Raw genomic sequence first — 19,181 nt, forward strand, 5'->3', positions numbered from 1 at the left:
ACTTGTTTTGGAAAGGTCTGGGATCTTCTTTTCTTTTTGCTAGTGTGTCTACTTCTGCACATGCTCACATTGCTATAGGGAGTATATGGGGTACAAATGTCTCTGCATGCATTATTTCTTATACAAATGATAGGTGCGGATGTCAATTTACAGGCAAATAAAAGGATTTACAAAGTAGTCTGGATAGAACACAATTAGTGATGACAGCAAACAAAATGGAGGGAGCAAGGGCATGAGAGAGTAAGGGCTATGACTGTGAATGTCATGAGATGAGCTCAGTGTTATGTATACATCTTGTTGCTCTTTGGTGAGTTAAAAAATTAATTTGTAAATATAATATGTAAAGATTTTAGGGTCGAGTCTGAAATACGGGGCAGGGTGGAGGCCCATGATATATTTGAGTTGTAAGTCATTTATTTTGGTTTCATTTTCATGGCTCGCTATAATGCCAGTTCAAAGCCTGGGAACCAAAGACAATGCAGAATGCTGAGGTATAAAAGTGAAGAATGGTGAGCGCATGGAATCTTCTTCCAACTAGTCAGTGTTCCTATTATTCTGTGTGGACTGCCTTCATGCAAAGTATATGTGTGCCCTTGGAATGACTGCTATGGCGTTCTTGAAAACTGGAGAGATGCATGACTTCTCTGAGTCTGGCTTCAGTCCAAATTTCCTAGAGACATAACCCACAGGAGCTGACTCACCACCGCTGAGCATTGTTGTTAATTTTTTCTGGCACCAACACATGTGCAGTGACTTTTTCCCCCACCAAAGCACACATAGTCACATCAGAGGAAACATATTCTCCTACCAATGAACACTCTTTTACCTGTTCACTAACACACTGCAGCCAAGATTTTTCATAGGCTGTGACAATGCCTGGGCCTGCCACATTTTTATGAGAATGACTTATCCTTGCATATAGTTTAAGAAATGAGCATTCTGGCTCTAATTCAGGAAAATATCCGTATTTAGGACAGCACTTTAGCACATGTTTTAGTCCAGCTGAAGTCAATGGGACTTAGGCACATGCTTAAAGTAAAGAATATACAGGGCCAGATTCAGATCTCATTTACACGGGTGCAAATCTTGTGATCATCAGAATTTGGCTAAAATATTTAAGTGATTAATAGTAACAAAGTTACAGTAGGGCTGATTCTCCTCACTTGCGCTGTTGTAATTCAGGAGTAACTAGGCTGAAAATCACTGTGGTGTCAAATCAGTGAGAGAGAAGAAATCTGGGATTTCTAGATTATGTACCTCAGTAGATTTACAAGACCCATACGAAGTTAAAGATGGGCTTCAGACATGTTTTCTGGATGATGATCATAAGTGCTACTGGAGCTCTGGGGCTGGATCTGGCCTATTATAGGGATAGGCAGTGCAAAATGACTTTATGGCAGGGTGGGCAAGGATGCTCTGATAGTATAAAGGTGTCGTAGCAGCTTTACACTTCCTACTTTCAGCATAGTGGGTTTCTTGGTGCCACCTGAGGACAGATGTGTGACAGGGATCAGAGGGATGGGACTAGAACACAATGTGTTCTGCTGATCCCTGGCTGGCATAATGGTCCTTCCGAGGAGTCTATTCTGGCCAGAGTAGGGTAGAGCAGCTCTGTGGTTACTTGTGACAGGGTCTGTTTGGCTCCCTCAGTCAGCCCAGATTAAGGGGAGGCCTAAAGGTTGCTTAGAGTCACCTTTGCTTCCCTCCTACCCCAACTAGCTACAATGAATATGAGTTCAGTGTAGTTTGGGATTGACTTGTGGGTGTGGATCAGTATAGATAATCATTAGATGTGAAGAGCAAATCCAAGTTCCCTCAGAGTTTGAATGTTTGTTTGAATCTGGAGTTTTGGTTCATGCCTTTCTGGACCTGAAACATGATTCGGTCAAAACAGCAATAATTTTCCTACAAAAGGCAAGCATGGGAGAGGTTTCCAGCTGGACAATTTGATTTTTAAATACGTGTTCTTGTTTTTAATTAATCATTTAAACAAAAGTGAGTGTCTAAGAAATAGAATACGGGTCATGACACACTTTTGGTTTCTCAAAATGCTCAGTTTCCTCATTGAACCAAATAGTTCTTAAAATAACATCATCTGAAAACCTCGGCAATCTGTTTCCCTGTCTCTTACCCTTTTAACAAGAACTAAGAAGTCTTTCAGCATTATGAAGGAGGGCTGCTAAATAACAGCCAGAACAAGAGCGCTTCAGTCTCTGCTGCTCTATCTGGGGACCTATTGGACTATTATTAGCATGGCATACAAAATAGATTTTGTAAATATTTGAAAAGCCTTGCCAAGCTGTGTTGCAAAGACACATGCTCTTTTATAAGTTCCATGATCATTAAACACAGACAAAAAGGAATGAAAAGGCTGATGGCAATTCACATTTATCACTCTGTTTTGTCCTTGTCTGTATAATAAGATGTGTCCTTATTTCTTGGATCAAAATTTCAAATGCTGTCTCTGAAACCCTGGAAAGGAATTTTGTTGCAAGTGCTAATCAGATAACTGCACATCTAAGTCCCCAGTTTTCGTGTGCAGAAGCCCCCTGTTTTCTGTGCACAATTTGGAGGGTTAGTCTGAAAATTCGGCCCCTCTGCTCTAGTGTAACTTGAGATGCAGAACACTTATTGCAAAGGATTTCCCTTGTATCTGCTGTGGCTTATACAAATATATAAGTAGTGAATTGTAATCTTTATTTTAGTCACTAGAGGGAGGGCAACTACATGGAATTATTCACCTGTCTTACTTCTTTTTTATCATCTACTCATCTGTGCATCCACCTCAAGCAAGAAAGTAAACGCTCTTTTTGGTGGTTTTAGTGAGAAAACTGTGTTCTATTAACCAAATAAATAATTAAATAAATAAAAATAGAGATATTACTATTGTCTTTTGTGGGGCAAAGGGACACATCCTTGGAGCTGTCTTTTGGAAAGGACCTACATAAACCTTTATGGTAGCTGTAGCTCCACTGAGTAGATGATGAATGTGGAACAGCAAGAGATAGGAACATTGTCCCTTTAAAGCAACTGGAGTCAGTCAACAAGTGCTAGCCATGTTCTTTGGGAGCTGGGGAATTTTTGTGGGAAGTGACCTCCTGGTTTGTTGGTGAAGAAACTGGATTCCATCACTAATGTGTTCACCTGGTAAGTGACGGGGGTGGGGCAGAAGGTATTTCATGCCAACCAAATGCTGATGGTCATGTTAAAATCCCAACTCTGTACATCTCTGCTCTGGGAAGGAGAAGCTGCAAACAAGCCAGGTAATGTTGCCCAAGATACAAGACCCAGAGCTGTTCCAAAGAGACACTGACTCGATCTCATGTAAATCCTTAACTCTCAAATTTCTTCACATTAATACAGTAATGCTAAGTAAAACATAAAATGATTACTGTGAAGAGCGCGCTAACATTCGTGGGGAGGGTTGGTTAAATGTGGAACTGAAGTATGTTGTAATATACTCCAGAGAGAGTTTTGACTTTCTAGTGTGTACCAAGAAATGAAAGATTGGAACCACAAAATTCCATGCTGGTAGAAAGACCGAGTGGCCCACGTTAACCCATGGATCTGCCAAAGAGCAGCATACCCTTCAGCTATTTTTTTTCTACATCTGAGTGCATGATGATTCTCCAGGTAATCCAGGAGGATGATTACAACAGTTTGAAATTAGCTGTTAGCATTCCTGATGGTGAAGAATATTTCAAGGGTATTAAAGTTCTTGTCTCTCACTTCTGAGAGGCACTGTTTGTTGTCTTTGCTCATTAAGGACATATGAAAAGTCCAACATTTGGCTAGTCATCTGCATAGTGGGCTGAAACATCACAGGCCAGGTTCACCATTACACTCTAGTTATTATGTGCCGCTCTAGTGATGCAATTTAGCCATAAACTTGTTTTTAGTGGCCAGTTAATCTGTGTTCTCTGCTGCTTTGCATCACCAGAAATGGTACAAACTAGCCAGGCAATCTGACCCTGAGCCTCCTGCAGAGGGATCATACCTCTCCCTTTCTTCACAAAGTTTGGAAGAGGGATCGGAGACCTGGCCACATGAGCCATTGGGTCTGTAAGAAGAGCAAGGAGCCGATCTCCTATGCTCTGGATATCCCTATACTTCTGACTGCTAGAAGCTGGGACTGGATGACATGGGATGGGTAAGTCAATAAATTGCCTTGTTCTGTTCACTCCCTCTGAAGAATCTGGCACTAGCCAGTGTCAGAAGACAGGATACTGGGCTAGATGGACCATTGTTCTGAACCAGTATGGCCATTCTTATGTTATGTTTCTCCCTCTTTAATTAAACGTAAAAGTGAAACAAGCATATGACAAAATGTTAACTCTGAAAAGTTAGAAAGATGAAACTTTAAACAATAGTTTTTCATGAAATTTCTGAAGTCATAACCAGAAGAGAGCCAAAATAGCTGTAATCCACTGAATCATCACCAGTGCGGGAAGAGGATGAAGTGTAACAACATAGGGGAGCTCACTCCTCTCTTCTTTGTCTAAGTAAAATGCCTTTATCCACTATATGCAGTGTAGTTGTAGCCACTCTACCTTGAATGGTCCCTTATAATATGTGCTAACTACTTATGCTAAACAATCTGTTTCACCCTGGACTTTGCTGTGAGGCTGGGAGTTCCTGTCCCAGACCTGAAGAAGAGCTCTGTGTTGCTCACAAGCGTCTCTCTCTCACCAATAAATTGGTCCAATAAAAAATATTACCTCATCCACCTTATCTCTCTCTTATCCACTATGGGTGAAAATGCTATGCATATGTGGGTTTTCACAAAAACTGAACAATAGGTGGAGGGGGCTGTATTAGATGGACATATAAGATTGGGGAATATGAAGGTTAGTGAAAGACAGAACTGGATAGTACTGCAAGGATTTAGCATTCCCAGTGGAAGGTCTAAAAGATCTGTTACACTCAGTGAAAAAGAGGCAGCAAAGAGGATTCTAAGAACATGAAGATCTACTTCCAGCACAGCTTGGGCCTCAAGCACAGACTGTGGGTCACAGTCACAGGTGGTGCTTTTACAGAGCTGTTTAAGTGACTTTGGTCTGTGGAGGAAATGAGGTGGTTTTGTTGGCCAGAGGCCTAACTGAATATTGCCAGTGGCCTGGAAGTGAGGATGGATTCTAGGAAAGGAAGAGTGCCAAGAAGATCTTGCTGGCAGTGGAGCAGCTGGCCTCCATTGCTCAGTCAGATTGGCCGACCCATGAGGATCCTAATTGCAGTACAACTGCTGCCTCCATAATCATTGCAACAGGAGCAATCAGGCCAGAAGGCATGGAAAGGACCCTGGATACTGCTTCAGAGACTATTAGATTTCCGCCATCGAGTAGCAGGGAAATTGTCAGATGGCAACAGTGAAGAAATGGGTGATGATCAAGGTACATTTACACAAGTAGTTCCATTGACTACTCAGATGAGTAAGTGCTCAGCAATGTGAGCAAAAGTTGCACAGTTACCTTTGTATTCTAGTGAGTGTGATTATAGAGACAGAATTGGAAATGGGATGAGCTCTGCTCTCGGCAGCAGGATGTGAACTGTAAAGCACGTGCAACTTGTGAGGCCAATATCTGACTTAAATAACATGAGCTGTTCAGGTGGAATCCCAATGAAGGAATGAAGCTGTAGTGGATATTCCTGTACAGTTAGTGGTGGCTGCATACACACCCACCATATAAGATTTATTCCTAAAAAACCAGAGGAAGGAGGAAAAAATTGTGCTGGAAGATTAAGAAGGGCTATAATGAGTGGCAAGGAAATAGTGATTCAGACATGAATGGTCCCCAGATGCTTGATGGCTTATTCCCAAAGCCAGCTTCTTGAGGAATAGAGCAAAATCAAGTGAGCAAGTCCAGGCAACAAGAGTTCAAAGGCATTGCACAGAGCTCCAAGTCTCACATAGGTAGATAATATTGTCATCTGGCTATTTGTGTACTTGGACCAGGAAAAAGCATAATAGTTATACAGTATAAAGGTTTTAGTGATGCTTCCCCTTCCCCACCCATCCCTCCTACTTTGTTTTCATTTGGTTTCTCTTCATCTAAGTCCAAGAGTTATTTAGTCTCAAGTGGTTAGCAAAAAGTCAGACAAAAAGAACCTGGGAGATTGGGTCTTTTTGGTCGTCATCATCAGGTGCCACAGAAACCAAGGAAAGCTTTTTCACTCAGTGTTTTCTTCCCAAGGCTGGTAACCATTCAATTACTTTGGAATGTGTCCACAAGAAGGTAAATGTCTCAGGGGCAGGGTTAATCCTTTTCTCAATTTCAGTTTGCACAGATGTGTGCAATACAGGTACTGATCTAAAACAACACAGGTCTGACAAAGCATGAGCTAACAGTAAAATGGGGATAGTAACACTCACCTTTGTAAAGTGCTTTGAGATCATTGGCTAAAAATCATTTATGTGTGTTAAGTACTCATAGATTCCAAGGCCAGAAAGAGACATTGTGATCATCTAGTCTGACCTCTTGTATAACACAGGCCATGGAACTTCCCCAAAATAATTCCCAGAGCAGAGCTCTTAGAAAAAACATCCAACATTGATTTAAAAACCCATGAAAACCCTTGGTAAATTGTTCCAAATGTTAATTACCCTCACAGTTAAAAATGTATACCTTATTTCTACTCTGAATTTGTCTTGCTTAACTTCCAGCCATTGGAAGTTATATCATGTTATATTTTTCGCTGCTAGATTGAAGAGCTTTTTATTAAATACTTGTTCCCCATATAGGTACATATGGGCTGTAATCAAATTAACCCTTAACTCCTCTTTTGTTAAGCTAAATAGATCGAGCTCCTTCGGTCTATCAAAATAAGGCATGTTTTCTCATCCCTTTAATCATTCTCATAGCTCTTCTCGGAACCCTCTCCAATCTATCAACATCCTTCTTTAATAGTGGGCACCAGACCTGGACACACTATTCCAGCAGTGGTCATGTCTTAGGTTCTAGGGGAGAAAGGGAAGCTTCCATTCTTTCCACCATCTTTTTGTCAGAGAGAAGACTCAAGGCTTACCAAGAAGCAGGGAAAACGACCCTTGAAGAAAAAAGTATTTGACAGCATATACATGTCCTTAAAGTATGAGTGCGAGCACTATAACGATAGCAATAGCATTACTTTCTGCTTCTGATGAGCTTGCTTTCCCCGTTTAGCATTTTAGCTCTTATTCACCCGTCTACTTTCCTACAGGACAGACTGCAGTATTGGTTTCATACTTGCACAAGATGTTGTTCATATGACATAGTCTGTCCAGTAGCCAGGCCAATCATTTTGATCTTAAACATTGATGCATGACTAACATTTGCTTTATTTAGATCTGTTCATATTGTTAAAGCTTTCCTTGCCAATGACAGTGTGGCAGAGGGAGATATAAGAGGAAAGTATGAAAGCACGCCAAGGTGACAAGCTATTTTGTATTGGCATCTGATGGCACTAAGCAGTAATGATGTACTCTAGAAGGTGTCTTTGATAACATGCTTTAATAATGTAACCCTCCTCATATTTTCATAATTTGGGTATATAATTTGTGTAGGGATTACAACCTGAATCTGTTTAGGTACCTCGGGTTTCTGATATAGCAGCAGCCTTTGAATCAGTGAGTGTCTGTTCTTGCTGCTTAATCTCTGAGGCAGCCAATTTGAGGACAGAAGGAGTTTTTACTTTATCTGCTCCAAACACACTTGTACTTTATTCCTTTGTATTGGAAAACAGCAAAAGCTCTCTGTGTATGTGCACATGTGTATGCGTTTATATAGTATAGGAGACAGAGACAAAACTGAACAAGTGTGGGAAGGTGAGAACCTTTATTGTGCAACAAACTGATGGCACCAAATATGCTGCATTTGTTGTGAGTTAAAACGCTTATACAAAGATTTTCTTAGTAATGTCTAAGCTTTTAATAGGGTAATTAATCTTTCTAAGTGTTCGTGCCAGATTATGGGATCAGCTATTACCCCTGGCTACAGAGTACTCTTTTGTGTGTTGCTATGAACAGGACTCAGTGATGAGAATACTCCATTTGCCAAACAAAGATATGGTTGCAGCTAGCTTATGTTTGAAATGCATTTTCTGGTGCAGTAAAAGAAGAAGGCATCTTTTCCCTGGGAATATTGGTGCCCTTTAAAGAGTCCAATTAAGAGAAGAAGGAGATGGGGCTTTGTAGAATATCCATAGTTTACAAAAATGATTTTTGATAATGGTGGGTTGCATGCTTGACCTTTCCTTTCCTTTTTCCTTTTCTTTTCTCTTAGTAGAAAGAAGGAGCTGTGTGGATAGGAGCAAAAGACATCGATGCTTTCTCAGATGTTCTGATGGAAGCAAGGGATGAAAGAGATGAGAGGGGCACTTTAATAGAGAAATTAAAATCTAAATTTATTCCAGTAAGCCAAAACAACAGGAACTAAAGCTAAGTGTTTCTAAACTCAAATGTTTCTGAGTAAGATAAATAGCCTTTGAGCAAACCTGATGACTCCATATGGCTAGTCAAAGTTATTGATTTTTAAAAAAAAAAAAAAGATAAGTAGCTAAAGGCTTTTTTCCATGACATTAAGTAAAAATATACAATGAATGTACAGCTCAAGGTAGGTACTGTAGATACAGTGGATTTCAGTGGGCTTACTCTGGGCTTACACTGATACAGATTTGGCTCAATTGTGATCATTTCCATACTGCTGAGTGAACAATCTCTATTCTGATCTTGACCAAACTACACTGTCTACAGAGTTAGAGTCTCTGGTCTAGTGAAAGCTGCCAGTTTGAGGGTTAGGTCAGGGATCTGGAATATATATTGATTTCTACATGAGCTATAGGGCCTGATTCTCTATTAGCTTGCCCATTGTGTAGCCCTTTACATCTGCGCAAAGGGCCTTTTTCACTCATGTTGCACAAATGCAAGGCAGTGGCCAGCCAGGCCAGGTAGTCTTTCATTCTAAATAACTAACCCATGATGGATTTACCCTTGTGGTGGGGGAATAGTGACAACACTGTTTATCCATCAGGTGTACAACAGCTGATTAGTTATGAATGGAGCATAATCATGGTCTCAATTAACTTGACTGTGCCCATATCTGTCTAAACCCTGCTCTACCAGGGGGTCTGGAGTTTGTTGTCGTCCCTTGAAAACTAGGTGGGGCCAGATGAAGATGTGGTAGGGCTATGGCATGTGGGAAACAAACTGATTCATTGAACCTCTCAAGAAGCTTCTGCCATTGAGGATGCTGTGAAACCTTAAATGGAATGCAGTTTTCTTTTACCAGGACTGAATCCTTCCCCAAGTGTAGCCAGGTGTGTGTTAATTGTCACCCTAGGTGTACAGGTGGCGATTTTCAAAAGCACCTAAGGGGTTTAGGAGCACAAGTCACAATGGGATTTTCCAATGGACTTGTGCTTCTACATTCCTTACGTGCTATTGAAAAACTTCTCCATAGTGAATAATATGCTCCTGGTATGAATTTGTGGGACTGATAGGTCTCTTAAATGTTTTAATGACTACTGTATGCAATGTTGTTGTAGCCGTCTCAGTCCCGGGATATTAGAGAGACCAGGTGGGTGAGATAATATCTTTTATTGGACCAACTTCTGTTGGTGAGAGAGAGATTACCTCACCTACCTTGTCTCTTTAATGACTACTGTCAGCCATCTGAATATTCATCAATAATGAACAGTCTGAGCCTATGAATTTGTCTCTCTGGTCAGGTACTTACATAGCCCTGACACTTACCATTAGTAGCCTCCCAATAACAGTCTGTGAAATTGAAGTCATTTATTTGCAAATCTGTGTTTTCAGTAGGTAATCAGTTTTAGTGCTTTCCGACATCATCTCCTATTGTCAGTAACTCTTTCAATTCAGGTTCTGTAGTTTGCCGTTATACATTCCAATTCCACACTGTAGATAATATACTGCATGAGAAACTAAAAACTCTGAGGCAAAGCCCTCAAAAATAATTACATTAGTCATAACACAAGGAAGTTCCTAGTATCATAAATAATATACTCAGATATTCCATAATCTTTGTTTTCAACATACACATAATAGTAGACAATTGTAATAATCAAATAGTAACTTTATTCCAAGAAACAGCTATAAAATGCCCCTGAGAAAGAAGTGACTAATTAAGAAGTAATGGAACTTTTGCATGCCTCAGGCAATGTTTTCAAACTATTGCTCTCAAAACCAGTCATTATAATCATACCACTTCCCAAAGAGAAAAGAACAATGTGGGGAATTCATCTAATGCAGTATCACAGGTCTGAGCCTTGGAGCAGAACAAAATGGGTTATTGAGACATTATAGTGAAATAGGTGTGACTGCAACATAACAGGTCAAAGCAAATTCTCAGATGAGTAATTAATTCTTGCTCTCTTACTCGTTCTGTTACATCCTTATGTACTTAATTATACATATTATTTTTTAATCTGTCCTAACATATACTGCTGATTTTTTTTCTTTGTGCCTGGGAAACAGTAAAAATGATGTGCTGGCATAGCGCTACTCTCCTCAAAATAAAGCTCAGGGGAATGCGTTTCTGAAATGTCTGAGAAGTAGTAGGACTAGAATTGTCATAATATTTGTTTGTATTATGGTGGCACACAGAGGACTCAAGCGGGATCAGAGCTTTGTTTTACTGGGTGCTATACAAATGTACATTAAGTCAGGAGGTTAAAAACTGAGGTCCCAATTCGGCAAAGCATTTAAACATATACTTTAAACAAATACTTAAAACCCATAGACGTCAATAGCACTTGAGCACATGTTTAAAGTTATGTATATGCTATGGTGTTTTGCAGAATAACTAAGCATGGGTTTATGTACATTGCCTAATCGGAGCCTAAATAAAGACAAGGGGCCAACTTCTGCTTTGATTTAGATCAGGGGTCTCAAACCCCACGAGGGCCACATGAGGACTAGTGCATTCGCTCGAGGGCCGCATCACTGACACCCTCCCTTGCTGCCCCTGGCCCCGCCCCCACTCCACCCCTTCCATGAGGCCCCGTCTCTTCTCCACCTCCTCCTCCAAGCGGTTTTAATATAAAATATACACTCAGTAAAGCCCTCCCACTGCACTGGGCTGCACCACCATCCACCCCTGCTCTGCCTCTTCCAGGAGTGGCAGGTTTGTAGAAATTTTGGTGGTGCCCAGAACCTGCCCCCCCAAACTCCGCCCCCACCTGCTTAAGGCTCTGGAAGGGAGTTTGGATGGGGGAGGGGGTCTGGGATGCAGGCTCTGGGATGGAGTTTGGGTGCTGGATGGGGGTCCAGGCTCTGGGATGGAGTTTGGGGATAGGAGGGGGGTGCAGGGGTGAGGGCTGTGGGGCTGGGGAGTTTGGGGCATTGGAGATGCTCAGGACTAGGGCAGGGGAAGGGCAGCCTGCCCTGGCCCTAGTGGAGGGGGGCACTAGGACCCTGCAGCAGCAGGTAATGCCGGAAGCTGGCAGATCCGAGCGGAGTCAGCATGAGCTGCAGGCTCCAGGGCGGTGAGGGGGCAGCAAGTGAGCCCGGGGGACACTCGGGTAGGGTGACCAGACAGCAAATGTGAAAAATCGGGACAGGGGGTGGGGGGTAATAGGAGCCTATATAAGAAAAAGACCCCAAAATCGGGACTGTCCCTATAAAATTGGGACATCTGGTCACCCTACACTCGGGGGAGGTCTGTGAGGGCGGCAGGCAGGGCCGGGGGAGAGACCCGGCCCCAAACATTGGGGAGTAGCGCGCGGGGAGCTTAGCTGCCACATAAAATAACTCGGCGGGGGGGGGGGGGGGTGGGGGGTGTTGGGGGGCCAGAGGAAGTAACGGGGGAAGGGGGGCGCTGGGAGCTTGGCGGGCCACAGGGAAGCAGTGTAGTTACAGATGGGGAACTGAAGAACAGAAAACCTGCTCTAATCCCCACTTAAGTCAATCAAAAGACTTCAGTGGCATTCGATCAAGTCAAGGGAAGATGACACGTGGAGTCACGTGCCCCCCAGATATAACTGCTTGACGTGTAATGAGCATACTCACACGGATTGAGCATGCTCAGTAACATCTGCTGAAGCCGCTGCCCTTACTTGTGCCCCTCATTATCGGCAGGCCTGGGTCGTCCAGGTCACACAAAGTCTGTGGCAAAGTTGGAACTGAAGCCTCATCTCATGAGTCCCACTCCCTTCACTACAAGACCATTCTTCCTTCTCAGCATAGTCTCTGAGCACCTTGCCATCATTTCCTAGACTGTGATACTGAGCCCCAAACCCTGATTAGGGAGTGGTGCAGCTCTGCAGGGCTCCATAAAGCACCTGGGAGATGATATCTCCTGCTGCTGCTCCCTGTGAATGAAGAGCATGCATTTGGTACCAGTATTAAGTAGTAAAAGTGGGAGCACTAGTAGGGTTGCCTGGAGTCTCCAGGAATGAAAGATTAATTATTCATTAAAGATTATGTCATGTGATGAAACCTCCAGGAACACGTCCAATCAAAATTGGCAACCGTAACTGGGTGCTGCTGTGTGTGTTGGCTCAAAGTCAGGGTATGTCTTTGTCATGTCAAAATCAGAGATGTGACTGCAGCCCGTGTAGGAATAACCACATTAGCTTTAATCTAGCTAGCATTGCTAAACTAACAGTGAAAAAGCAGTGGCATGGATCCTGGGCTAGCAATGCAAGTACATACCCAGGGCTCCGGGCAGGCTTGTCCGAGCTGCTCCATCTTCTCTGCTATTTTTAACCATGCTAGTTAGATTAAAGCTAGCATGGGTGTGCCTACTGGAGCTACAATCACTAACTAAGACAAGACGGTTAAAATGCTAATGACCAGTGATGACTTACCCATCCTAGCATTTCTCCTATTGCTACTGCCAAAGGATTTCAAAAGTGCTGAGCACCGGAGTAAGTCTGTTCCCATCGAATTTAGTGGTAAAGAAACTCCCAGTGACTTCCGTGGGAGCAGCCTTAGGCCAAAAGTGGGGATTTTGAAAATTCTACCCTTAGTGTAGATAAGATCTTATCGACGACTATTCTTTTATATTCTTGATAGTATTTTAACCCTAACCATGGTGGCATTCTACAGCAAAACTATAGTTTGCATCATAGATAGCCCTGATTTAACCAGACTTTTGTGGAGCTACATTTTATTTTTAATAAAATTGCTGTATTTTCCTTACATTACTTCTGATTTATTAAGATGGTAGAAGAGAACCAGTGTAATTTTTTTTTTTTTTTTTTTTTTTTTTTTTTTTTTTTTACACATTCTCTATCGATTTAGGTACTTTTATGGCTTCTGTTATAGTATTTCAACACTGCTGCTACTCTACATTTTCAGCTGATTTCACTATGTAAATTGAGTCTCTGCTAGCTATCTTCCTCCCTTTGGTTAATAACTAATCTAATATCAATTTGACTCTTGCAATCACAGTGGTTTTTTTTTAAACATGTGGTGGTAAGAGGCTAAATTTTTTTAGATCTTAAGAGCATTGATTATAGGCCTGGTCCAAAACCCACTGACATCAATACAAGAACTCCCATTGACTTCAATAGACATTGAATCAGGCCCTATATTACTTACTGTACATTTCTTAAAGTCTGATAAAGTACTAATGTTTTTCACAGTTCACTTAAAAAAACATGGTGCACCAACCTTGCTGTCACCTCTTAGTTTTTGTTAAATTTCTTCCTTTTGTGCTAATGTTTTCCCCTTTAGTGTTTCTGTGTGAGGTTTTTTTTTTTTTTTAAGTGCTCTTACATCAGCCCTAAATGATCTTCCTATTAGTACAGGAAGCTGGCAGCAGCCAATCTGCAGCCTTTAGATAGCCAACTAATTAAGGGGAAAGCAGGTGTGGATGGATCTATTCAGTCTATAAATTAGTGCCAAAAATTAAAGTTATTGGTCTGAGTGTTAGCAGGTGGAGCACTGTTTTATACCTATAATGGAGAGGGAAAAAGGGGTTTAGAGGGGAAAATGACTTTTTTATGATTTAAAAGCTCCTCACAAATACAATGCTTCTATTTTCCAAATTATTGTCATGTGTTGGATTAATACTGAAGACATATAATTGCATGTGCTGGGGTATTATGCTCACTGAACTGGGCTTGATGATGAACTACATGGTCTGCCTAGAAATAATTCATATTCTCAGGCTAATACTTAGAAACATAACTCACAAGTGACTACAGATGTAAGTGCCTATTGTTCTTTTACAGTTTTGTTTATTTATAAACTCACCCTGTCTTCCTTCAAATACTCAAAATGTTCTGATCTGCAAAAACTCTCCCCAGGTGCTAAAAAAAAAAAAAAATACAATCTACCGAAGAAAGTATTATGCAAGGGAGTTCATATCTAAGAATATATTCTCTTCTCGTACTGATTTCTCCTTCTTCCCAATTTCTTTGCTTGCTTTCTTCCTTTGTGTTGGATTTACTAATTTATTCAAACATTTTTAACCAAGGGGCATTTTTCACCAGGATGCTGTGGCAAGAGACCACAAATGCATTACATGTAATAAACACATTCAAAATCCATTCATACACATTCAGAATATATACCATACAATAGAAGAATTGTACAAAGGAATTGTAAATCATGGAAAATATCGGTTTCATTAATTTTGATCTGACTGGTATAAAATTATTCTGCATGGATGCCTAGTTAATCACTCTTATATTTAGCTGCTGTATGTAATGTCAGTGGAAAAAAAGCATAACACTGAAGCCTACATGTATAAATCTGGAGGATGGAAGGAAAGCATTGGATTTAAACACAGACATTCACTGGTTTCAAGTCAACAAAATTCTCAGAATATTTATAGTCTATGTTTGACTGAAGAGATGTCATTATTACAATGTAGTCAGGTTAGGGCGACCAGATATCCTGATTTTACTGGGCCAGTCCTGATATTTATAGCTTTGTCTGATACAGACACCTATAACTGCCCACCCCCCTGTCCTGATTTTTCACACTTGCTATCTGGTCACCCTAAGTCAGGTGGAGGGACAGAGGGCCAAGACTTTTAAGAGTGAGTACTGATTTTTGGGTGTCCCAACTGAGATACCCTAAAGGGGCCCGACTTTCAGAAAGTGCTGAGCACTCAGCCTCTGAAAAATGCAGCTCGTCTAAGATGGCATAAATTGGGCATCCAGAATCATTAGTCACTCTTGTGAATCTTGGCCTGGAAGTGTAAAAGGGATATTGAATGTGGGACCAAGACGTTCAACATTTACACAAACTCCTCAATACAAGTTTTTAGGGGACTGATTCTGCAAGGTGCTGGGCAAGTCTCCTATGGGGCACTAAGCATAATCAATTTCCATTGTTTTCAGATGAGCCTTAGGTGAGTTGTTCTAGTATAAGAAGGGGTAGGCTGGTGAGGGCAGAATACCATTATCTCACCCCAAAGCAGAGACAGACCTCCTGCCCGTCTGTGAGATTTTAAGCAGGCTATTCATGTGTGTATGGTTATTCCCATGTGTAAGTGTTAGCAGAATCTGGCCCTAAATTCCTCCCCAGTACCATTCTAAAGCATACCCAGATTCCTCATATAGAACCTGAGTTGCATGAGCTCAAAAATAAGATTGGGACTAGAGCTAAGGGCAGAGGCTGGAGAAAGAGGCTTAAAAAGGCTGATAGAAAATCCCACCCTTTCTAGAAGTTTCTCTTGTGTAGCATAATTTACCACAGTCTGGGTGCTGAGGTTGCAGTAAATTAGGTCCTTGATATTTACTGTTAATGAGTCACTGAATAAATACATCTGTGTTACAAAAATAAACAGTTTTGATTTCCTGTGTGAACAATATGGCAAACATTTGTGCACGTTTCTTTGTTAAGTACTAAGAATGTTTACCTGTCTAGAAGGAAAAAATAGTCATGGCTATGCACAGCAGGATTCAGGAGTGATTAGTGGAAGAGTCTGGAGAGTCTCCTCTCACTTGGACCCTCAGAAATTAGGAATGACTCCATCAAGCCAGTGGAGTGACACCAGTCTATGTGCAGAAAACGGGCACTCAGAATTTTCAGTTCTCATCTTGTGTTAAATTTTGCCTTACTTGCCTCCAACTGAATGAGAACAATAGCAAAAAACTGAAACCAGAAATACCTGACACAAATGTCAAGGAGTCTCTTTGCTATGTAGGATTAGAGCCTCAGTGTGCTAGGTGCTGTACAAGGCACAAATGAAAGACATTGCCTGCTTGGAATAGTTTATAATCTAATTCAGACAAGATGCAACACGTGAGTGTAGTAGGAGGGAAGACAATGGAGCCAGTAATAAGAATATGGGTTCATGAAGGCTAAACAGTATGCTTAAGGAGGAGAAAGAGCAGAGTGTGGGTCTTCTAAGTATAGTAGTCTGAGTAAAGAATCCAAAGGGCATGCACCTAAAAAGAATGAGCCAAACTTTGTTCAGTTAAAACACCGATGGTCCTATACTGGGACTTCAACAGTGGTTTTGTGTGAATAAGAAGCTCAGCATCTGGTTCAATGACTAGTCCTCTTGGACCATGCAGTGCACTAGCTTGGAGGTTGTATTTTAACACTGGACACAATCATATAATTTCAGTCTTCCAGAAACAGCTATCTGTATTTGACATTAGGTCATTTTAAAGCGTTTCAGGAAATGTTACCAGCAATAGACAAGTGACCCTATTGAGATGTCTTTCTCCATATCTAGGGGCTGTGATGTGTCACACTGATCTAAATTTTCACCTTGATGCTCATTCCGTAGCAGCTGACAGTAAAAGAGCAGCTTTGTGGTATGAAAGTGTTTCTCTAATGTATAAAGAGCCACAGAAATGTACGCATGTGCCTTTGCTGCTCTTATTCATATAGTTTACATGACAAAATGAAAACACTCCCATATCAAAAATATGCAAGTGGTTATGATGTTACACAGAAATCAACACACCAGTGCCTGTAGTATCGTTGTACAGCAAAAGTTCTAATTTACGCATTTATTCTGGAGATCACTGACAGTAAATCAGTGTCTAGACAATGGGTGAGTTAAGCAGCTAGTTACCATATATAATAAATATTGTCTAATGCTGAAGGGGGTTAAGGAGGGTGGCAGTTAAAAAGTACCAAGTAGATTACTGAGAATATAGCGCTGACACTGTGAAGGTATAAGTGCAATAAAAGTGAAAGAACATTAAGCAATTTGCAGGTATGATTTTAGTGGCTTCATTGAACCGGTGGTGCCCTTCAGTGGGACCTGGGAAGTTTTCACTGTTTGAAGCTTACTGTTTTATATGGCAAATCTGAGGATCTCCCTAGGTTAAATCCTTACGACTGGAAGTCAAGACAGAACTAGAGCGTAATGAGCCAGTCCTGCGGTAACAAACTGTGATTAGCCCAAGAGGATTTTTAATTTCATGTCAAGTTATTCAATAAAATGATACATGTCTTTGAAAAGTTAAGAGAAGACTCTATAATTACCGTAGTGTGTGTAAAACACACAGTGCGAGAATTTATAAACACCAAGTCAATGGGACTCGACACAGACAAGGGTCCAATGAAAGACTGAGACTTGTGGATTTATAAGGTCTTAAAAATTGTATGAACTCACTATTGATAATCTGCAGAGGCCAAACTGTTCACAGCGAGGTGTCTAAACGTAAGCTTCTAACTTCATATTTAGGCACCTAATCAAGAGATCCGATTTTTCTGAATACCCCATTGATGTTACTTGGAGTCAGCATGGCTACAAGAGGCTGTGGTAGTAGATCCCAATGCAAGACTGGGGCCTAGGACTGCACTGTATTTGCACTGTACTGTATTCTATAGACAATTGCGCCAAGTTTTGGCTCACTTTAATGACTGGTTTTGTGCTGAGTCCGTATTCATTCTCAAATATTAATGCAATCCTGACATGAATTGGCAGAAATATCATGAAACTTCTTATCCTTGTGTATTTCCGGGGTGAAAGTGCTCTAAAGACCCCGAGAAAGGCAGCCTTGGTGTTTTCCCTAATGAACTGGTATTGACCTGATTGATCATTGCAGTTTCTTCCATGAAATGGCAAAAGGGTGGTTATACAGGGAAGAAAGAAAAGCTGTGGGAGAATGGGATATACAGATCCCACACTGGGCAACACAGGGTTAATATGGGATCAGGTGGCTTCAACCCATCACACCTGTAAGAGAGGAGCTTAAGAGAGAAGCATTCTTCACACAATACACAGTCAACTTGTGGAACTCATTGCCAGGAGATGTTGTGGGTTCAAAAAAGAATTAGATAAGTTCATGGAGGATAAATCCATCAATGGTTATTAGCCAAGACTGTAGGGACGCAACCCCATGCTGTGGGTGGTCCTAAACCTCCAACTCCCAGAAGGTGGGACTGGATGACAGGGGATGGATCACTCTATAATTGCCCCGTTCTGTTCATTCCTTCTGAAGCATCTGGCACTTATCCATGTTGGAAGACAGGATACTGGGCTAGATGGAACATTGGTTTGACCCAGTATGGCCATTTTTATGTCTGACCAGCTCAGTTGATGGCAGACAAGGGAGGAGAGCAGACCTTCAGTCCTCAGCTCCTGGAGAGAAGGCTGACCGAAGGCAGGAGCTCCCCGATGACTTTTGCCCAAGGCCCCACCGGAAGGAAGGGAGGAGCAGATGCTTTGGGTATGTCTACACAGTAACTAGACACCTGCGACTGGCCCGTGCCAGTCAATTTGGTCTTGTGGGGCTCGGGCTGTGGAGCTGTTTCATGGCTGTGTAGACGTCTGGGCCCGGGCTGGGGGTGGGAGGATCCCAGAGCTTGGGCTCTAGCCCAAGCCCAGACGTCTACACAGCCATGAAACAGCCCTGCAACCCGAGCCCCATGAGCCCAAGTTGGGGGGCATGGGCCAACCATGGGTTCTTCTTTGCTGTGTAGACACACCCTTTGAGAAGGAATCATTTCCCTCTACTACCTATGAACTCAGTTTAGGGACCACAGCCTGAGATGCGCCCTCTGGAGGAAGATTCTTAACTCAAGTTTGGGATGAACGATTTGTGTTAATTCCCCTTAGTTCTGTTCATTGACTGCACTGGAAGAGGAGAGACTTTAAAGTGACCTTGCCAGAGGGCCAAGTCACAGCAAAAGGCAGACTACCCCAGTGCTAGAGTGACTGTTAGCAGGAGGTACCTGGTGGGGAGGCATTAGTTGTGAGTCAACCCCTTCCAAGCCTGTTTAATGTCACTATTTTAATAAATATCACCCCACCAAGAGGCTT

The sequence above is a fragment of the Trachemys scripta genome, chromosome 2, assembly GCF_013100865.1.
Source record: "Trachemys scripta elegans isolate TJP31775 chromosome 2, CAS_Tse_1.0, whole genome shotgun sequence".
Lineage (NCBI taxonomy): Eukaryota > Metazoa > Chordata > Testudines > Emydidae > Trachemys > Trachemys scripta.